This window comes from Miniopterus schreibersii (genome assembly GCF_964146895.1).
Source record: "Miniopterus schreibersii genome assembly, chromosome: 14".
In the NCBI taxonomy this organism is placed as follows: Eukaryota; Metazoa; Chordata; class Mammalia; order Chiroptera; family Miniopteridae; genus Miniopterus; species Miniopterus schreibersii.
In genome coordinates, this window is record NC_138114.1 from 2,852,469 (window position 1) to 2,874,570 (window position 22,102).

The window sequence follows — 22,102 nt, forward strand, 5'->3', positions numbered from 1 at the left end:
TTCCAACCAGAGATCCAGGGGGAGCATAGCTTCCATTTAACATTTCTACATAGAAGCTGACTGAGCTTTCCTTGGGGTGAACATGGGAGATGGCCCAGGTTCAGCGCCCCCCCAAGTGGCCATGACTTAGTACCTAAGTCAGGAACTTGCTATGCAGAGGGAAGAACCCATCTAGGACAGGATCCTGACGTCACGGTGCCAGGCTGTGTCTGCCGCTCCCTCCCACTGCCTACACGAGAACGCACACACACCTCCGCACACACTTCTATGTACTCATGCACACCTGTGCACCTGTACGCGCACACACAGGACCAGGTTCTGGTGTCACTGTTTCCATATCAATGCAGCAGCTTCGGACTATCGGTCAGGAGCTGCCCGCAGCCTCAGCTGGGCCCCCTCCGTCACAGCCAGGCACATGGCCGAGGCCCAGTCCTGTCCTAAGCCCGGGCTCTGGCCTTGCCTGGAATGTGGGCAGCGGAAAGAATGTCAGCTGCTTTGCATTTTGGAAGGAGGTGCAAACTAGACATTGTCCCTTGGCCAGCTTAAAACAGAGCATACGATTCTTAATGCAGCTAAGTTTTGGGTTTACTTCTGTAGTGAGCATCCGCCTCTTCGCCTCTGCCTTCCCTCCTGCCGCAGCTCCCACGGGGGAGGAGGCCTGTCTGGGCTTGGTGGGAAGGCCAAGACATGGCAGGCGACGAAGGCCAGCCTGCAAGCTAAAGCCTCAGGCGTTGCTGGGACCTGTTCCCGTCTCCTTTCTGGAGTCTGTATGTCCACTGAGACTTTCCAAAGAAGACCACTGCTGTTTCCATGGAGCTGCCAAGATTTGACTTCTGTTAGAACCCGACGTGCTTATAGGCCAAGGCGGCTCATGTTCTCATCAGAAGTTTCCCAACAGGAGCATTTGTGGGCAGAATGTGTCACTCCCTGGAGCAGGCTGCTCCCAGCCATACACACGATTTTGCCCAACGACCTTATAAGAATTAACGCACACCTATGCCACCCACCAGCTTTCACTGCAGGAAGCAATTCGAGGATAACACCATGTCCTCACTGTTTGGCCAAGCCAATTTCAGCAGTCCCTAACACACTTGGACCCGGGTAGCAAAATCACACTCATCTCTCTCCCTCCACAGGGGAAGATAACAGTCTGTGAAATTTTTCCCTGCTGGCAAACAAGTTGTCTCAAAAGACATATATTTTCAACCTCTTAGTAACCAAGTTTCTCAGCAAAATGTTGACTTGTGACCTAATAGTTGGCTTTAGTCTGACTTTGGAGCATTTTACATCCAAGCTCATAATTCGACATGACAGTCAGTCATTGTTACTTGTAGGATTTCAAAAGGGCACATCATGCTGCAGGAAGAATGAAGATCCTGTTCACGCCTACCTTTCAAGTGATGTTCCAAAAAGGAAAAGAAATAGGATGGACCAGGCCGAGTGGAAACTGGCTCCAACAGGCGGGCACAGCCTTCTGCAGGGCACCGGGAGTGCGAGCTGCAAGCCCTGGAGGCTACAGTTTAGGCCATGGGACCGGTGAGCACAGATGCGTGAAGGAAGCCGCATTACAGTCCTGCTGGCCTCAGCTGAGAAGGCAGAAAACACGAACCGGATGCTGGCAATGCCCCAGCCACAAACCCAGCTCACAGGAACGCAGCCGAGAATGGGAAGGTACGAGTTCTCCTTCTTGAGCCGCTGAATGGCCCAGGCCCTCAACCTACTCATTTGTGAACAGGGACTAAATTTCCTAGTATACTCCTTACATCTGCTTCATGAAGCACATGGCTGATCCCTAATCTGCGTGCAACACCGGAATGGGGACCCGAGGGCTGCTGTGCGCATCTCACATCCCCGGTGTGGGCGAGGCAGAGGCTCCGACTCCAGGGGGGATCTGCTCACAGGACTCTACCCCATCCTCCCTTCCTCCCTTCCTCAGCATCCTTGAGCTTCCTGGCTCATCTCTTAGCTCCACGCTGAGCAAAATGCAGCACCAAGACCTTCCCTGGACACCTCAAGTTCATCAGTTTCAAGGAAAACTTTCTGCACCTGCCAAGGTCTCCCTTACCTTCCTGGTGCACCACAGACTCTGTGAGACAGATCTCAGGTCTGACCTTGTCCTCAGGAAGATTTCAGATTCCAGCTCTAAGAAGTCCCACACCCACCCATCATGACTATGTCCCCACTACACAGACCCTCTTCTTGCCCATGCAGAATGAGCTCCCCCCCATTCTGACGCCTCCTTGTAGGATCAGAGCAGTTTTTCACGTGGCCACTGACAATTACGGATCCACCTTCTTATTCCGTGCTCCTTAACGCACAAACTCTGACTTCCTCGCATGTAGGGGCAGCAAATACATCAAACATCTGCCTCCAAGAGGCCAAGAACGTCCTCTCGCTCCTTTCCCGCCAGCAGCTCACCCTCTTCCTTTCTGGGTCGGGGCATTTCCCCCACTTTGCTCAGAGTCCTGCTCCCTCTTTGTGGGCCGAGCCTCTGGTCTACTCTCTCCTCCCCCTGGGAGGCCTCCCTACCCCTCCCTGCTCTCTCCATCCCTCCGCCCCATGTCGGACACCTGTCCCACCGCGAGGCAGTTTCATTTCCTACTCATATTAACCACTCCTTTTTGTTGCGGATTTCCCCCCAGACTCTTGGGAAGTCAGGAACCTTGTCTCTTCTCAACAGTGCTCCATTCACTGTTCCTTACAGCAGGAGCTGGGGCACAACAGCTTGGCCAAGTGGCACAACAGTCCTTAGAGTGGCGGCTCTGCCACTTCCTATTCATACCAACCCGTCTTCCTGTGTCTCCTGATTTCCTTATTTCCCAGGTGCTGCAAGGAGTGAACTGGAGAGGATGCTGTCTGAGGAAGGGCATGACAGGTGGCACTGCCTACAGATAGATTGCTGGCATATATTTTATAATGCCTGAAAGATAAAAGTGGCCCACAGATTTGTGTTCTACACTAAAACAAAAGAATATTGTATTTCACCTCTTTAGTGGGTTAGATTACCTGTACCTGGCTTGCTCACTTCCCACACTAAATGTGCCTACCTTTCTAACCCTCACTTATAATGCGTCAATGCCTTGGGAAGCAGCGCTGGGAAGTAAGGCTAGAGATAAGGCAGGTGATTCAGCTCAGCCCTCTGTGCCTCTGGCTCCATACAAAGCCCAGGTGGGCAAAGAAACCCAGAGAGCCGTTCAGGGCTGGCCCTGGGGTCCTGAGACAGGAGCCCAAGCATTTGCAGGTCGTCTAAGAAAGTGGAGGTTTGAAAGTTAAGACAGCCTAGAAATGTAATTTACCACTTCCACATTTTAAAAAATTGATACTACCTAATGTTAGTGAGGCTTTGATAAAGGGGGCATGTCCTTCATGGCACGAGGCATCGCAGATGGCGAGATCCTCTGGAAGGCAATGCAGCAACACAACCTGGACATTTAAAATTACTCATTCCTCTGCCCAAGCAAGCTGGGAATTCAACCAAAAAGTAAGCCAAACACATCTATGTATCTTAAAGATAGGACAGATATTTTAAACTTAATGTTTCCTATAAAGTAAGCTTTGGAACAGTTTAAATATTTAATATAGAGAAATAATTAATAAATTATGGTTCACAAGTTTGATGGGGTTTAATGCAGCAGACAGTAATTATAAAGACCACGGAGAAGCACAGAAGTATATGTAGACTGGGAGGAGCGGAGACTAGGGTGGGTACACACTCACGGCTACTGTGCATGATGGGACGTGTATGTGCCCAGCGGGCTCAAATAACCTTGTTCACGACTTAAGCCATCACTGAACACTGCGTGGGCACCGAACCTGGCCTTCCTCTCCCTGTGCGTCCGTGGTGCCTGAGGTGCCCTTGCCTATCGCCTGGCAGATCTCCCCCATTTCCCGGGGCACTGGCTCCCGGACACTGCCCAGACACTTGGGAAAGTCTCCTTTACGTGCCTGACCTGCATCTAAAAATTTCATTCATTTCACTCTCCCCTTTCCCTGGCACGTGGTTCACACACAAGGACAGATGCGAGGAGCTTGGAGAACAGAGAAGAGAACTGCGTTGGTCTTAGAGAAAGTCCAGGGCACCTGGAGATCCATCACCAGGATTCCAGGCCTCCCTGGCTTGCCTCCCCGCAAGCATCTCAGCAAACAGGGCCCAAGCCCTTCCCTGACATCCCACCATCCCCAGGCCACCCACACACCAGAGTGCTGCCAAGAGAACTGGACCCAGACCATGCGGTGTCTGGCCCCAGTGCTTAGAGCATCCTCCCTAGCACTTGAGGGAACACAATCAGCCTGTGTTACTGGAGAAAGGTGGACATAAACCAGGCCTCAAGAGAGCTGGGATATTGGATGGTGCAGTCCGTGGTTCCACGCTGCTAATAAAAGGAGATTGCACAGCCTTTCATTGCACCACTGGCTCCACCCTGCTCAGAACACAAGTGGAGCACAGACACAGAGGCAAACAGGCTTCTAGCAAGAACTTCATTACTTCCTGTACTCCATCCTGTTTCTGGAAGGGGCAAGTAACCACACTGCTCCCCAAACAAGAAGGCTGGTGCTGCGAGCATTACACAGGACTGTCAGGAAGGAAGTGCAGAAGGAAATCAGGTGTGCGGTGCCAGGTACAGGTAGGTGTGGGTACCTGATGCGTGCAGGGGCCTTCAGAAACCTGATTCTTCCAACCATGGCATAATTCTGAAGGGCAGAACTCAAATCCCATTTTACAGATGAAGTAACCGAGGCTCAGAAAAATGAAGTAATGTGTTCCAGATAAACCCAGGTAGTGAGTGGCAGCCGGAATCCACCTGCTTCCAGGGAGCCTCTGCTGAACCCTCTGCCCTGCAGGATGCACAGAGGGAGACAGAGATAGAGCCTGGGAATTGCCCCGGCGTCCCATGCTCTCCACACATCCCAGGGGAATGCCACTGGTGACAGAACACTGGTGTGGCAGTGACTGTCTTTCTCAGGCTTTACAAACAGAGCTGGTTCGGGGAGCTGCTGGAACACGGGACAAGGAGGACCTGGGCCTGCACATCTCTGGGTGGGGTCCTCAGGATGCTGGGGACTCTTGGAAACCTGAGGCACCCTCATGCTTTCACCACCCAGTAGCACGCCCACTGCCTCTGCGCATCCCCCCTGCACCTCAACAAGCACGGCTTGACACACTCTAGCATCCTGTAACTTTGCTCCCTGGTCATGTGCATGAAACTGCACCAGGCTGCCACAAGGCCTGGCTGCAGTGAGAACTGTACATGCCCTGTGCTGAGAGGCAACAAACCCAGGCCATCTGCAGACAAAAGGACCCTTCACAGCCTGCTGGAGGGGGTGGGGGCTGGCTGAGAGTCCTGGGACGGTAATTTGGTGGGAGAATCAAATGCTTTTAAAATGTGCATATGTGGCAATTCCACCCCCAGGGTTTTAGCCTAAGGAATTATTCAGTTTCTGAAAAGATGTTGGTACAAAGATTTTCAGGGCAACCCTGTTTAAACCAGCAAGAATTAGAAACAGTCTGAATGCTCCCCCACTGAGAACCAGCCAGGTAAAGGGCAGTGTCAGGTGAACTAGCCTTCGTATTGTGTTTAAGGGAAAAAGGCTGTTCACAGCAAGGGAGAGCCAGCCTGGGCTCTCATCCCGCTGTGGGGACGCGAACCCAGCTGACCGCTGGCCGGGGTGTGAGTGCAGCCAGCTGCCCAGGTCCCCGGCCTCAGTTCCACTGGGTGTGAAACGGTGCCTGCCCCAGAGTTCCAGTGAGGACAACACTCCTCAGCGAAGGGGACACGCTTAGGGCCTTGCGAGCACAAGGAAAGTGCTAAATAAATGACAACCAGCACTCTGCTGGTTGTAAAAAACCCAGTTCCAGTAGACTATGGATATCCTTTTCAAATTACTATGTAAAAACGTTTTGCTTATGAAGAATCGATGCCACCGTGGGGCACCCGTGTTTCCCCACCCCCGTGTGGCCAGGCCTGCTGCTCAGCAAGCACTTCTCTGTGGTGGCAGCTCCCCGGGGGCTGTGGGGCGCGGCCTGCTTCCTGGGGCGACTCCGGAGGAGGCGCCCATTGCACCTCCCGCTCTTCTGTGGACCTGAAGTCTGGGGCTGATCGCGCCTTCCTAGAGGACATGCCAAGTGTGGAACTACAGGGTGACCGTGCTTTGCAGGGCACGTAGCCGGGGCTCACACGAGCTCCGCCTGCCCTCCTTTCTACTCCACTCACATCCACCTCTCAGCTGTCACTGAAACGCCTTTCTCCACCCCGTTCCCCTGCTGCCAGCCATTCCTCCACCCTGCGCAAGGCAGCGGCCGCTCTGTGCCAGTGTGGGTGTGAGAGCGTGTGTGCCCGTGTGAGTGTGACAGCCACAGCCCCCAGGGAAGCAGCAGGACAGTGAGCTCGGGTACGAGGCACATGGAGCCAAAGGCTTCAGGACAAGCAGACCTTCAGCTGGGATCAGGAGCCTCCTTTTCCTGATCTCTCAGGACAGTGGAAATGACGTAAAATGTGGCAGAGCACCAGCAGGACCCGCGGAGGTGGCTGCAGCCCTGCACTGGAGGCTGTGAGGAGATTGCCACTCACCACCTGAGCCCACCCAGACCAGCAGACGGCTAAGCAGGAGGCTCAGCGGGAGCAGAGGGCAGCTGGGATCTCCCCCAACTAGTGTAATGCCTGCTTCCCCGACCTGTCCACAGGGTGCAAAGTCGATCTGGCTCCTGGCTTCAACTCTGACTGAAGAGAACAGAGCTGGACACTGAGTCCACACCACAAAGGGAAGGCGAGGCCACCGGGCAGGAGGGACGCTCTGTGGAGGGGCACGGAGGGGAAGAGCTACCCTTCCGGTTTCTCATGGTGGGTCCTGGGAGCCGCCCATCCCCTGGGCAAGAGGCCAGATGGCGGAGGCGTCCCACGGCGGCAGCGCAGACAGAGGCGCTTCTGGCCAGGCACTAGGCTTGCGGGGCAAGTTCTGCAGTAACTGCCTGTCCCACCCTGGCTGTCCGTGTTCTGGGGCAACACAGCCCATAGTGAGGAGCACAGCAAGGGTAGAGAGGGGCAAGTAATTTCTCAGGCCACCAGTGCCCTTTCCTCACAGTATCTTCTCCTCGGTTCCTTGCCTTTCCTTTAAAAATCTCCAACTCCATGTACAGAAAGCAGTGCTTGGTGTGCTGGCGAGAGCAAGGGCCTGGAGACGGCAGGCCAGGCCCTCCCCACCGCTTGGCCAGCCGCCTGAACGCTGAGCCTGAGAGGCCTCACCCGGAGCAGGGCAGCAAGCCCTCCGCTCGTCCTGGAAAGAGAGCGTGGAGGACGCCCGACGCGCCGGCGGGACTCAAAGCGCGAGCCACTGTCCTCGGTCACGATCATCACTAGATGGTCCTTATGGCTTAAAGGCTGGGTCCTCATTAAAATGCAAGTGCCTTGGGGGAAATAATACTTGAAATTGTCCTCAGTCATGAGCCTGGCAAATTAGAAAGACTGTTAGACTTGTTACTGTCTTGGCCTAGTTACTGACTCACGACAATTTATATAAATGAGAGACAGTGCAGATAGTTCCTAAGGACTTCTCCGGCTTCAATGTTCTCAAAGTCTATAATACAGACCCAGGGTTATCAAAGTGTTTTCCCTGGACCATCTGGAGAACTTATAAAAATGTAAATTCTCAGGCTCCTTACCAGACCCACTGACTAAGAGCCTGGGGAGTGTGGCCCAGCAGCCGATGTTTCAGTGATTCCTCCAGGTGACCCTGATGTGTGCTAAAGCTGAGACCCGATGACAGGACCACAGTGTCCGTTAATTTCTGGCCCTCCTTTGAGAGCACGCTTGGCATTATGTCTCTAGGGTCTTGGGTTAGGGCACTAAATAGAGCGGGAATCATGGAGCTGAGAGACTACAGCCACTGAGAACAAATCTCAAAGGAGAGCCGCAGCGCATCTCCCTGCAGGGCACTTACTCTGTGCTTTCCCATCTGTCCTCTTTCTGGAAAGCTCAGGACAAACTGCCACAGCACAAACAGTATCCATTTTCCAGGGGATCGAGGCTCTAAAGGCACTGTGCCGAGATCACAGCCTCAGCTGCCGGCAGAGCTCGAATGTCTTCCCAGATCCCCTGACGGCAAAGGCCTTCTGTCTCCCACATGCATGTTCAGGGGCAGTGTCCCCAAGAGCCACACAGAGACCCCCGAGCAGCTGCCCTGCTACACTGCTGCTTCTTTCCCCCTCCCACTGCCATTCTGGCCAAGCTGCTGCTAATGACGTCTGCCTCCAGCACCTGAGCCCATGTGGGCCCACGCTGCATCCCTCCTAGGGCCTTGGCACTCTGGGAAGACAGTCTTGTTTAGGAAACCACGTACTATGTTAGGGAGAAGGGCTCTCATATCGCCACAGGAGAAGGAACTGGTTTGGTACAAAGGTACAAAGAAAGGCCCTGACTTGGAAGAACCAACGGCTCCTTCCTCGAAGTCGGAAACAGCACACGTCAGCCCGCGGCACAGACACCCTTCCAGCAGGGCGAAGGGGCACAGCGATTTTCCATGATTTGTCAAAATTTTAAATTGTCCAGTGACCATGATAAACAACATTCTAATCTGATTTGTTCCATGAGAAATATTAAGAATGGTTATGAAGAGAAAAGAATACAGAGTGGAAAGTGACCTCCTAGGGAGGGAAGAGCCCAAGAACACGCGGACAGAGGACAGCGTCCTGTGGTCAAGCGTCCCTGTGCGCCCGGAAGGGCTTAAGTGTAGGCCGTTCCACCCTGGCAGTGTCCAAGCAGGATATCTGGCACCCAGCTGGTGCTGAGCAAATGTGAGTAAAATGAGTGAAGACTGAAGGGATGAAAACCAAAAGCTGGGAAGCCTGGGCCTTGAGTCAGAGCTGGGCAGGGTGTGTCCTGCTCGCTCCCCAGAGGCTGACCGCCATGGACGCATCAACAGGCGCCCCTGGCCTCTGGCTAAGAGTCACTTTCTAAGAGCCCAGAACAAATCAGGACTCCTAGAAAACAATCACAATGAGCACCACCCGTTCAAGCACACGTCCGCAGAGAGGGCCCGTCCACACACAGCTTACAGCTCCCCCTGCTCACACCCAGCCTCACGTTCATTAGGTTAACGAGGGGCCCACGAGTTTCATTTCCATCACATTCTCAGGTCCCAGGACCACACTTTGAGACCCACTGTGTCAAGCAGCTCTCTAGGGGCCGCACCGCTCCCTTCTCATCGCCTGCAATCTTGTAATGCTCTGGGAAGACCGGCGTTGCTGGTCCTTCTTTTCATTTAACTTTGTCGGTCGTCAGGCTGCCCGAGACCTGTCTCTGGCACAAGGCGAATGCGAGAGCGAAACCAAGGCCCTGCTGACTCACACCCCACTCTATTCCCCGCACTGAGTTGTCTCAGTTGAGTGTTTTACTGCATTGAGACAAAGTCCAAGCGAGACCCAAGAAACGATACTGAGGCCGGGTGGCCTTGCTGCCTGCAGCAGCTTCTCACAGTGTTTTTCTCCATAAATGGTTGCTGGGACCTGGCGGCCGGAGCTGCAGTGCTGGAAGGAGAGGAGCCGTGACGTGCATGTGATCACAGTCACTGAGATCACCCCTCGTGTGTGCGAGACCACTGTGTGGCTTCAGGTGGAGGGTCCCATCCTGTCACCCCGTTTGTGCTAAGTGTCCTCCGCGGCCTTTGCTACACTTCTGCCTGGTGAGCGAGCGCTCACACGGTGGCCTCGGCACGGAGGAGCCACGGCAGGTCACATTCTGAGGCAGAGATCCCAACAGACCCCATGGCTCAGGGAGCAAGCTCTGAGCTCTACCTGCCAGGAGGTGTAGGTCTGTACAGTCAAAGAATGAGAAAGACGGGTGCTGCCTTCATCCGCCTGCCACGTAGCCCAGGGATGCCGCACTCACCACGAAGGGCAGCGATCAGGCCTCTGGGACCCGGGCTGCACAGGACAGGCCCAAGGCTTTTTCCACTGGAGACCCTTGGAACAGTAGAGACAGCAAATTTCACTTCCGCCCTCACCAGCTCCTCACCTTTCCCATTTTCTTCATCTGATCTGGGGCGTGCTTTTTGCTGTTCTCGCTGACCTTCCCGATTTGCTTAGCCCGCCTCTCACCTCCCGCTCTCTGCCTCTCCCTGGCCCTGGCCATGTCGGTCTATGCCTGGGTGCCGCCCTCTCCCCTCCTCTGTCTCCCCTCGCACACACACACACTAATTTTAAGACGTAGGTTCAGGCCAATCTTACTACCTGTATATGGGAGAGAAGAGTGACACCTGGAGCCACCTATCCCGTGGAAGCCACTCCTCCTGCTCACACAGGTTTCCTATTACTGATGATGACAATGATGGAGGTAATATTAGTAACAATAATAAACACCCACATGGTAGAAAAGGTCTGATAATCTTTGGGCAAATTGTCTAACCTTGACTTTTGCATTCCTTGTTTTCCAAAGGGACGTATCATAACATACCCTCAAGGGTGGAGATAAAATACGTAAGCAGATAATTTTGTATAAATGTTATTTCCCCTCCTTCTTTCTCCCTTTTTGTTCCTGCACAAACAACATTATACTAACAAAATGTAAATGAAAATAAGCTTTAAAAATTGCCAAGAATCTAGCTGATGCAATAAATCAGAATTGTTTTCATAAGCAATTGCTCCTTGGTTTTAATTTAATCAGATAACAAAAAGTTCAGTTCAAATGTGAAAACTTAAGTCAGAAAACCTGAAGGCTCTAATACTCAGGGGAACATATAAAGTGAAATCAGCCCACATTTACGCCAGCACTGAGGCGTAGCACTGAGGGAACAAAGTCCACGAGAGGCAGAGGAAATCTGAGAAATAAAACCTGGTTGAGGGCAGTGAACATCCACACGCCCCTCAGTGAGGAGCTTGGAAATAATCAAAGTCAACACAGGAGCCTGGGTATTGGTTTGATTCCAAAGCTTACCCACCAAATTATAAAACTCACCCAAAAAAAAGTAATTGAAGAATTCATAATGAAATTTACTTGGCAAAGCTCAAAACCCAAAGCAAAGTACTTTAATAAGAGATGGATAGTGGGGCTTCCCTCAGCCCTTGGACGGTGTTATCCCAAACCAATCGGCATCAGACAGAATTATGCAGCAGGCGTTACAAAGGAGCAACTGGCGCAGCAGGGTGGATCCTGCAGGACCGTGACGAGGCCCCTGCCCTCCCTGCCCCTCCGCACCCGTCCTGCCCCCTGGAGCTGGGCCCCAGCCATCGTGCTCGCTCGTGCTGGGAAAGGATGCACACGGCTGCATTTCTGCACACTCTCATCTCTTACTCACCGAACACTCATTTTGTTTGATTTTTTTAAAAGGATAGAAGGCTTTGCTGCTGTGCCTCCCTCTGCTCTAGGCCCTGGGCACAGACAGACAAATGAATAGAGACGGGCTGGCCCCAGGGAGGCTGGAGTTCGTGAGGACGGTGGCAGAGCAGGGAGGAGGAGGGCTGTCTGGTCCAGCTGTGCTCAGGAGGCCCTGGCCCTCCCGAGGGTGGACGATGCCCAGATGGGGCTCAGAAAGAGCGAGCGCTTTGGCCAGGCTGGAGGGATGCCCAGGAACCAGCTTGCAGACAGAGGAAGGGAACGGGGACGGTGTCCCCTGCAGCCTGTACCATGGTGGAAAGGTGCAGAGAGAGGAGGAAGTGCCCGCCTCTCCCTCCTGTGCCCAGGTCAGAGGGCGAGTGGCAGGAGGGAGCCGAGGCTCTGCCTTCATCATGCATCTCCTCCAACTTTTCAGGGTCACAGGTAATGCCACAGACGCTGGAGGAAAAAAATACTGAGTCCACACCCTGGGTCCAGCGCTGACTAAGGCTTGATTTTTGCGCAAGCCTCTTGCCCTCTTCGGACTGTACCTGCCTCGTGAACAGATGGGCTGCGCGGAGGCCCAAGGGAGCTGAGGCGGGGGGACACCGCCCCAGCCAGCCCCGCCTCTCCAACCGCAGCTGTTAGGATTCAACCAATCTCCTGACTGTCCAAACACGGACCAAGGCCCCAACAGAAGGAAGGCTCCTGATAAAGTGAGAAACAAAAGATCTTTTAGTGTTGAAATAAAACACGTCCGAGGTCAGTCTTTGTTTGTTCCACTCTGCCTTCCACCGGCTCTAACCCAGTTTTAGCAGGAAAGGACCCAGCACACTTTTACACATTAACTGAGCTCAGCACCAGTAAATGAGTCGACAAAACAATGCGTGCTTCAAGGGGTCAGTCACTAGAAATCCACGTTTGGGAAAGGGGTTTGTATGGGCATCCATATGACTACTCAGCGAGGATCTCTGACCACGATCGCAGTTTCCTCAGACCCAGCAGAATCCCCGGACTGCTGAAGGCCATGCCCCGCGGGGGCCCAGGAAACACAGCTGAAAGGGGACCTCCTCTGCACTCGTCCCCAGAATCATAAAGCAAAATACAGCAAAAACAGATATGTATCTATATAAGGAGAAGGCAAAGGAGGCTCATAGTAAAGGATATGAGAAAAGTAAGAAAAATACCAATTTATGAAAAAAAATCCCTACAAAAGACAAATCCACAGGATTTGATAAAAAACAAACCCATGAAGCCTGAGTGTTCTTCCCACCCCAAAGACACGAGTTAGGTTAACTCACAGCCCTGCTATGGGGACACTCAGTAAGATTTTGTCGAGAGCCTTGAATGTTTATACCCTTTTTTGACACCATAATTCTACTTTTAAGAATTTGACCTGAAGAAATAAATGTAGTAACTGCAAATCCATTGTCATGATGATGTTCATTATAATGTTAATATTTGTGAAAATTAGAAATGACCCAAATGACAATTGAAAAGGTAATGTTTAAATAAATTATTTTACATGTATTTGATGACATATTAATTAGTCACTAAAATGATTTCTATAAAGTTTTATGAAAGTATTAGAAAAATGCAGGATTAGTTATATTTTTATAACATCATATTTATATACAATTTTTTAAAGAGAATCAGAAAAGACGACAAAAACAAGAATTTCTAGTCCCTTATTTAGGGGTGAAAAAACATGTCTGATTTGTTCTTTTCTACTTATTTTTGGGAATATTCTAAACTTCTCAAAATGGTGATATATTACACTTAAGTTATAAATGTATAGCCTAAAATTTCCTCTCAAAATCTCTTATTGTTTTAAATGTTGACATAGGTTAGGGATATTTGACCTAGTGCCCTTGGGATTGGCTGGACAAGTGCCCGAAGGAGGCCCTGGCACAGTGTGTGGCCCAGATGCCCAGAACTATGCCTGAGACGCCAGGAAGGGGATCTGCGGACAGTGACAGCTAAGCAGAGGAAACGGCGCTGTCCCCAGTCTCCTACAAGGAGACTATGTTTAATAGAGTTAGAAATGGGTTTTGTTCACGTGGAGTGCAACTGTCTCTTTTTCCTCTCAGGTTTCCATTCCTTTTCTGTGTATTTTATTTCCCGTTTGCCAGTTTTCTGTGTGTGCATAAGAGGACTACCTTAGAAGGCTTTCCTCAGCCTGCCTGAGCTAACAAATCCCAGCTCTGTCCCACAGCTCTTTCCCCACCGAATCACAGCCACCTGCTGTCCTCCGGAACCCACAGGGCACCTCGAAGACAACAGCTAAGGCTGATGCTTTACATCTTGAGCTGAGCGATAATGAAAACGCAACCTCTAGAAATCCGTGGCGTCAACTAACACAGGGCATAGGTGGAAATTTATAGCTTTAAATGCTTACACTAGGGAAGGAAACAAGAATAAAATCAGTGACCTAAAGTTTCAACATTAAGACGTCAGAAGGGGTAAGAACAAATTAAAACCAAAGTAAACAGACATAAGAAAAAAATTTTTTTAAAAGCTGAAATCAATAAAATAGAACAGATAAAGTCAATAATGTCAAAGTTGGTGTTTTAAAAGGAAAAACTGTGCCCATGGATTAGAAGACTCAGTATTGGAAAGATATCAGTTCCTCTAAATGGTCTATAGAGTCAACGTAATAGCCATCAAAATCTCAAGTTTTGTTAAAAAAATTGACAAGATGATTCTATAATTTAAATGGAAATGCAAAGGATCTAAAATTGCCCAAATTTGGTTAAAAAAAAAAAGTTGGAAGACCTACACTACCTGATTTAAGGAATAAAGTTAAGGACTGATTATAAAGCTACCATGATCAAGACACTTGTATTGGCATAAGAACAGGTATATAAATCAGTGGAACATAATACAGAATCCAAAATTAGACCAGCACTTACATGGCCAGTTGATTTTTAATCAAGGCATCCAGTGTATCCGTTAAGTAAACATCATTGTAGTAAATGGTGCAGGGTTGATGGATGTACATATGGGAAAGAGGGAGCCGGAACCTCCTCTTTATTGCATAAACAAAACAATTTTAAATGCAACATATACATAATAAAAAAACTTCTGGGAGAGACTTCAACTCTGGGGTAGGCAAAACTTTTTTAGACAGACCACAAACAGCATCAGCCATAAAAGGAAAAGAAAAAATAATCTATGAGGTTTCATCAAAATCGAAGTGTTCTCCTCAAAAGATACCACTGAGAAGATCAATGGGCAAGTTACGGACTGGGAATTATATTTGTGGTACTTACACTTCATCAAAGACCTATGTCCATAAAATAGTTTTAAAAATGCATCTAAATCAACAGGGAAAAGATGAAGCGTCCAGTAAAAATTAACCAAGGACTTGAGTACCCGGTTCCAGAAAGAAGCCGTTTGGACGGCCAATGAGCACACACATGAAAGCGCGCTGGCCATCCTTGGTGCAAAGGACACAAATAAACACAAAGGCTGACAGCACTGGCGTTGGCCAGGGTGTCCAGCACCGGGAACTTGCGGAATGTACAAGTTGGCCATTACCAGTGGAGTGAAAAGCAGAACCACAGCGGAGGTGGTGCGGCCGTTTCTTACAGGGGTCAACACACAACTCCCCTATGACCTGGGGATTCTTCTTTCATATTTAGCAAAGAGAAATGGAAACATATCTCCAGAAAAGACTATAAAAATGATCAGACTTATTCCAAAAGCCATAAATTGGCAACAAAATGTGTGTTTGTTCATCCAATGGGATGAACTATTCAAAGGAAAAAAAGAGCTAAGTGCCGATGCCACAACTTCACAGATAAATCTCAGGGAGTTTGCTGGGTGAAGGAAACTAAGCACAGATGCGCATGTTTTATATCACACCCTCTGCAAGGGCAGGTCCGCTCGGTCTGCGGCGCTGGGAGTTGTAAGTGGTTGCTTCTGGGAGGAGGGAGAAGTATCTAGAAAGTGACATGAGGAAACTTTTCAAGGTGGGGAAATGTTCTGTACCTTGTTTTGGTTGGTGATTACATCACTGTACACAAATGTCTAAACCCATGAAATTAACGATATATGTGCATTTTATTGTACATCAAATATGCCTCATAAAAAGACGGAGCGATATCTGTCTTCATACTTTCGTCTCCTTTCCTAACACCGAGTGGGTACTGAGGCAGTGTGCTGACATTCATGGAATGTCAACCCTGTGCGACAAGCCACACCGGCCTCCTCCCGTACGTGCTGGTGAGCCCGCGACAGATCGCGGCGGCCTTCTCGGGGCTCACAGAGCTCAACTAGGGGGACTCACTGCACCGAAGCCATGGATTAAATCAGGTTGAAATTGGAACTTAAATACCAAACTCGTAAGCAGACGCTATTCAAACTAATTTCTTGAGTGGTGAGTGAGTAACTGAATAAAGAGAAGAGACTCTCCAACTTCCAAAATGGACGTGGGTGCCTTTGGAGCAAGTACAAAAGACATGCAGGTGAACGATCAGCCCCGTGAGGAGGGAGGGGGCATGTGGAGCCCGCGGTCTGCAGAGAAAGGGCAGAACTTGCTTAGCGCGTGAGGCCCAAAGGCCACAGCTCCTCGCTGCTTTCCGCTGCACAGGGCTGTCTAGTTTGGGTCAGTCCCTTCTCTAGGCTACCAGACCTGTACCAAGGATCCCTTTCATCAGCTGGCCAAGCCTTCCTGATCACCCCCCAAATACAAAAGGTGCCGCCCCACGAAGCCTCTTCCTCCTGCTCAGCACGCGCGGAACCAGGGCACCTCCTCACCTCCTCTCTCAAAGGTCCTGCCCGCCCATGAGGCTGCAGTCCTTCTGGGCCACGCTTTCTTCTACAGCACGGTCCTGCCACCAGCAGGGAGTGTGTGCCGCAGAGCGAGGGGAAGGAACACACACAGCGCTGGCGGGCGATGCCCGCCACGGCCTGGCCCAGGGCACGCACCAGGTCAGCGTGGAGGAAAGTAAGGCCTGCAAGTCCATCTCCTCCTGCTTTCGCATTTGCACCGTATGACCTCAGCAATATTTACAGAGTGGAAAAAACCACCTTCTGTTAGGACTGGTGGACTCAAAAGCTACTTCCCTCTGAAAAATACTATCTCCAGCATCAGGGTCTGAAACAAACTACTTGTGTATCCATTCAAAGACCTCAGTGAGCAGTGACGACTGACATGTAAACTATTAACACTGCATTCTACTTGACAGTTATTAAGTATTGGGTCTGACTCACGGGCAAGGCAGCCTGGGACTACACAGAAACTGGGGCGTGCTGGATGTTTACTTGATAGAGTTGATGAGCTAAAGAGAAATATCCCACAAACATTAAAGTCTAATTTCATGTAACAAAGTTATTATCATATCAAGGTGAACCACGTGCCAGCTCAATTCTGCATCTCAGATTTTCCCTAATTGATATTTTTAATAGTTTGGAAATCATAAGATAAAACCACAGACTTAAATAACTTCCTATGACACATGGGAGGAGAGCTGAGGCTTTTAAAAATGGGAGCCAGGCACATATCTTGCTATTTTGATGTAAAAGAGAAAGGAAAATAAAAGCATAGGTAAGGACTATGCCCGGGGGTGGAGACACGCTGAGGTACAGAAATGGGGTTGTGACCCTTGGGAGGGGCAGGCGGGAGTGAGACTCTGATGACCTTGCCACTGTTTCCTCAGTCAGGTGACCTTGAGCAAGCCACTTAGTCTCTCGAAGGCGCAGGTCCCGCTTCTACACAGTGGAGATGATACTAAGCAAGTAGCTCTGTCCAGGATGAAACGAATGATGTACGAAGATCATCCAGCACAGTGCCTGGTATGCAGACTGCTCCACAGATTTCAGGGGAGACTAGGCCAGGCCAGGAATGAAGCTGGGTGTCAGTGCAGTGAGGGAGCAGCCTCCGGGCCACCAGAGTTAGACCTGAACAGGACAGGAAAGGACAGGCCACAGGCAGAGCCTGTACCTGCCAGAAGGTGAGAGCCAGGCGATGTGCTGCTCACATGCCCATGCGCTTTCAGATGGCAGAGACCTAGAGCCAGTATTCCCAGACCACCACTATTCATATTTTTCTGTAAAGGGCCAGGAAATAAATATTTTAGACTTTGGGGACTTCATTGTCTCTGTCACAACTGCTCGAGTCTGCTGAAGTAGCAGGAAAACTGTGAATGAATGGTTTTGGCTGTGTTCCAATAAAACTTTATTGACAAAAGTAGGTGGGCCAGACTGAGGCCCTGGATGATAGTTTGCCAGCCTTTGGCTCAGTGTTTCCTCAGGTCTGACAGGGGCAGGAGGCTGAGGGGAATGAAGGCAGCCTCTCCCTTCTGCCTGGGGACCAGAAGGTCCCTTCCCTAAGGGAAGATATCCAGAGATGAGCCTGAAAGCTGTCCCCCTGGTCCCTCAGTCCCAGGAGCTATGGAGGGTAGCCAGCTAACGGGTGACACGGCTACCACCCCAGTCTGTGTCTCGGCTCAGGCAGACTGCAAGGCAGTGTCTGTTGAAGCTTACCAAGTGCCAGGGAGGTTTGCTGAAATGCCTGTGTATTGGGGTCTCCTAATAAATAAATAAAACTCGCCCCTCTTTACAAACTTCTCCCTGCTCCCTTCAGCAGGCCCAGGAAGGGCTGCTGTCCTCGTCCCAGGGGGCGCTGGCAGGAAGGACGGGTCACCGCGGTGGGGCACCCAGGACAGAATCCCCTGCTGCAGGGCCTGTACGGGGGAACAGTGGTCACCTCTTGCTCAGCAATTTCCCACGTACCACAACCCGGGTTCCGGACACCCGTCCTTTATTCCAGAAATGGCCATCATTTTTAATTAACATTTATTATTTATTATAATGAGAAATAAAAACTTTTAAAAAACAACCTTGAGCCTAAAGCTCACACAGACCCTGACTTAAATCTATCCTCAGGCTTCTCCCCTCCCAGGGCTCTGCCTCTCCCTCTCCAGCAACCACCATCCTGAGCCTGTGTGACCATCACCGTGGGTGTGTGAGTCTCGCACATCCTGAGCCTGTGTGACCATCACCGTGGGTGGGTGTGAGTCTCTCACATCCTGAGCCTGTGTGACCATCACCGTGGGTGGGTGTGAGTCTCTCACATCCTGAGCCTGTGTGACCATCACCGTGGGTGTGTGAGTCTCTCACATCCTGAGCCTGTGTGACCATCACCGTGGGTGGGTGTGAGTCTCTCACATCCTGAGCCCTGTGTGACCATCACTGTGGGTGTGTGAGTCTCTCACATCCTGAGCCTGTGTGACCATCACCGTGGGTGGGTGTGAGTCTCTCACATCCTGAGCCTGTGTGACCATCACCGTGGGTGGGTGTGAGTCTCTCACATCCTGAGCCTGTGTGACCATCACCGTGGGTGTGTGAGTCTCGCACATCCTGAGCCTGTGTGACCATCACCGTGGGTGGGTGTGAGTCTCTCACATCCTGAGCCTGTGTGACCATCACCGTGGGTGGGTGTGAGTCTCTCACATCCTGAGCCTGTGTGACCATCACCGTGGGTGTGTGAGTCTCTCACATCCTGAGCCTGTGTGACCATCACCGTGGGTGGGTGTGAGTCTCTCACATCCTGAGCCCTGTGTGACCATCACTGTGGGTGTGTGAGTCTCTCACATCCTGAGCCTGTGTGACCATCACCGTGGGTGGGTGTGAGTCTCTCACATCCTGAGCCTGTGTGACCATCACCGTGGGTGGGTGTGAGTCTCTCACATCCTGAGCCTGTGTGACCATCACCGTGGGTGGGTGTGAGTCTCTCACATCCTGAGCCTGTGTGACCATCACCGTGGGTGGGTGTGAGTCTCTCACATCCTGAGCCCTGTGTGACCATCACTGTGGGTGTGTGAGTCTCTCACATCCTGAGCCTGTGTGACCATCACCGTGGGTGGGTGTGAGTCTCTCACATCCTGAGCCCTGTGTGACCATCACCGTGGGTGGGTGTGAGTCTCTCACATCCTGAGCCTGTGTGACCATCACCGTGGGGGGGTGTGAGTTTCATTAATCCTGAGCCTTGTCATCATCACTGTGCGGGGGGGAGTGAGCTTTATATATTTTTAAAAGAGTTTATGTTGCAAGTTATTTTCTATTAGTGGACCATGTGAAATTGCATGGCTCCTTATTACTCTGCTTGGGTTCATCCATACTATTACCGGGAGCTGTGGTAGTTTCATTTCATTGCCAGTTACATTTTTTATCTTGTTAATGCTCACTTGGATTGTTCCCAGGCTTTCGGCTCCATAAGCAAGGCCCCCACGGCCTTCCTTGCCTCCGGCAGACATATGGAAGTTTATTTTGGGTGGATACATGGGATAGAACTGCCGGGTCATAGGGTGTGCAAATCCCCTGCATAAGAGAACGACGAACTTGCTCCACGGTGGTGTGCGCAGCACGCTCCCGCCGGCAGTTAGCCACCCGTCACTCCTGCCCTCTCCCCGCCTACCCTGAGCCAGCCTAACTGGTGGTAAATGATATATCTTTACGGGCTCAATGTGCATTTCCTGGATCACTAATGGTTTGAATGTCTCTTCACACAGTTATTGGCCATATGTGTTGTCTCTTCTGTGAAAGGCCTGAGCAAGCCTTTTGCCATTTTTCTATTAAATTGTTGGAACTTTTCTTATTGATTTGTAAATGTTCTGCTATAATCTTGATATTAATCCTATACTAGTTATATGCTTTGTAAGCCTTTGTGATACATGCTTTTTAATTTTTTTAAAGTGTCTTGTAATAAATAGAAGTTTAATAAAGTCAAAAGCAGAGACCTTTTCTTCTTTAACAAGTGCTCTTCGGAGCACTGTTGCCGTGAATCGTCCTAAGCATCCTATGTGGGCAGGAGCACTGGCTTTCCATGAGAGACAAAGCAGAGCAGAGAAGGGGCCTCCATGGCCACTTGGCCCCGGTCATACTAATGAAAGGCCTGAAATCAACTCCATATCCATTATTCCGAATGAGGTCACCTTCGGCCACAGAGCCTCAGGGAGGAAGGGAAACCAAGTGCTCAAGGTCAAAGTGCCAGCCTGTACAGTCCTGAGGGTGAAGGGGTTTCGGTAACCTTGTAGGCGGGAGTAGCAGCATTTATGTTACGTCTTATTACTTTTGTTAAGGTACCACTTGGTTAGATGTAAACATTCAAAATCTACTGTAACATGAACTTTTAAATGTTTTGAGTTTCTAGAGACCCCAGAGTTGCCTGGGCCTCACCTGACTCCCAAGATTCCCAGCAGGAGGAGCAGTGTGCCAAGTTCAGGGAGCTGGTGGGCATGGAGCTGGGGCTCACACCCACCTGTGTCAGATGGGGCTGGGACTCCTGCTCACCTGTGTCCGATGGGACTGGGACTCACACCCACCTGTGTCAGATGGGGCTGGGACTCACACCCACCTGTGTCCGATGGGGCTGAGATGCACACCCACCTGTGTCAGATGGGGCTGGGACTCACACCCACCTGTGTCCGATGGGGCTGAGATGCACACCCACCTGTGTCAGATGGGGCTGGGACTCCTGCCCACCTGTGTCAGATGGGGCTGGGACTCACACCCACCTGTGTCCGATGGGGCTGAGATGCACACCCACCTGTGTCAGATGGGGCTGGGACTCCTGCTCACCTGTGTCAGATGGGGCTGGGACTCATACCCACCTGTGTCAGATGGGGCTGGGACTCCTGCCCACCTGTGTCAGATGGGGCTGGGACTCACACCCACCTGTGTCAGATGGGGCTGGGACTCACACCCACCTGTGTCCGATGGGGCTGAGATGCACACCCACCTGTGCCAGATGGGGCTGGGGCTCCTGCCCACCTGTGTCAGATGGGGCTGGGACTCCTGCCCACCTGTGTCAGATGGGGCTGGGACTCACACCCACCTGTGTCCGATGGGGCTGGGACTCACACCCACCTGTGTCAGATGGGGCTGGGACTCCTGCTCACCTGTGTCCGATGGGGCTGGGACTCACACCCACCTGTGTCTGATGGGGCTGAGATGCACACCCACCTGTGTCAGATGGGGCTGGGACTCACACCCACCTGTGTCCGATGGGGCTGGGACTCACACCCACCTGTGTCCGATGGGGCTGAGATGCACACCCACCTGTGTCCGATGGGGCTGAGATGCACACCCACCTGTGTCCGATGGGGCTGGGACTCACACCCACCTGTGTCCGATGGGGCTGGGACTCACACCCACCTGTGTCCGATGGGGCTGGGACTCACACCCACCTGTGTCCGATGGGGCTGGGACTCACACCCACCTGTGTCCGATGGGGCTGGGACTCACACCCACCTGTGTCCGATGGGGCTGGGACTCACACCCACCTGTGTCATCCATCAGAACCAGACACTCTGCTTTCAAAGTGGCTGAATGACAAGGGGCCACCCTGCGCTCACTGCAGTGTGGGAACGAACACCCACGGGCTCTCACTCCACACAGAACTCGGAGCCAGTCGCTGCACGGTCCCCTGAACAGGGGCCACACTCAACCTGAACATGCCCCGGGCCTGAACAGGACCCAGGCCTCCGCTCTCTCCCTGGGCTGTGGGCTGTCCTGAGAGGGCGGGAAGGGTTCTGAGAACCCCTGTCATCATGAGGAGCAGGCTGGTGGCCCCCGTGGCCCTGAAGCTTTCCCCAGACTGCCCCCTCTATCCAACGCGCTCTGCAGCAAGGCTGGGGACACGGAACGCAGGTGTGTGTGCACGAGTGTGCGAGCATGTGGGAGAGTGTGTCAGAGTGTGAGAACCGGGAGATGGTGCACAGAGGTGCAATCACAGCAGAAGGAAGGGGGGGCACCGAGGCGGGCTGGGCAGGGGCATGTGTGAGACTGCGTGT

General features: G+C 51.5%; 1 protein-coding gene across 2 annotated transcripts in view; it reads right to left on the reverse strand.

Annotated features, from left to right (window-relative positions):
* GRID1 (glutamate ionotropic receptor delta type subunit 1) overlaps window positions 1-22,102 on the reverse strand; it is a 624,630-nt gene that overhangs the window by 19,313 nt on the left and 583,215 nt on the right. The gene's annotated exons all lie outside the window — the stretch shown is intronic.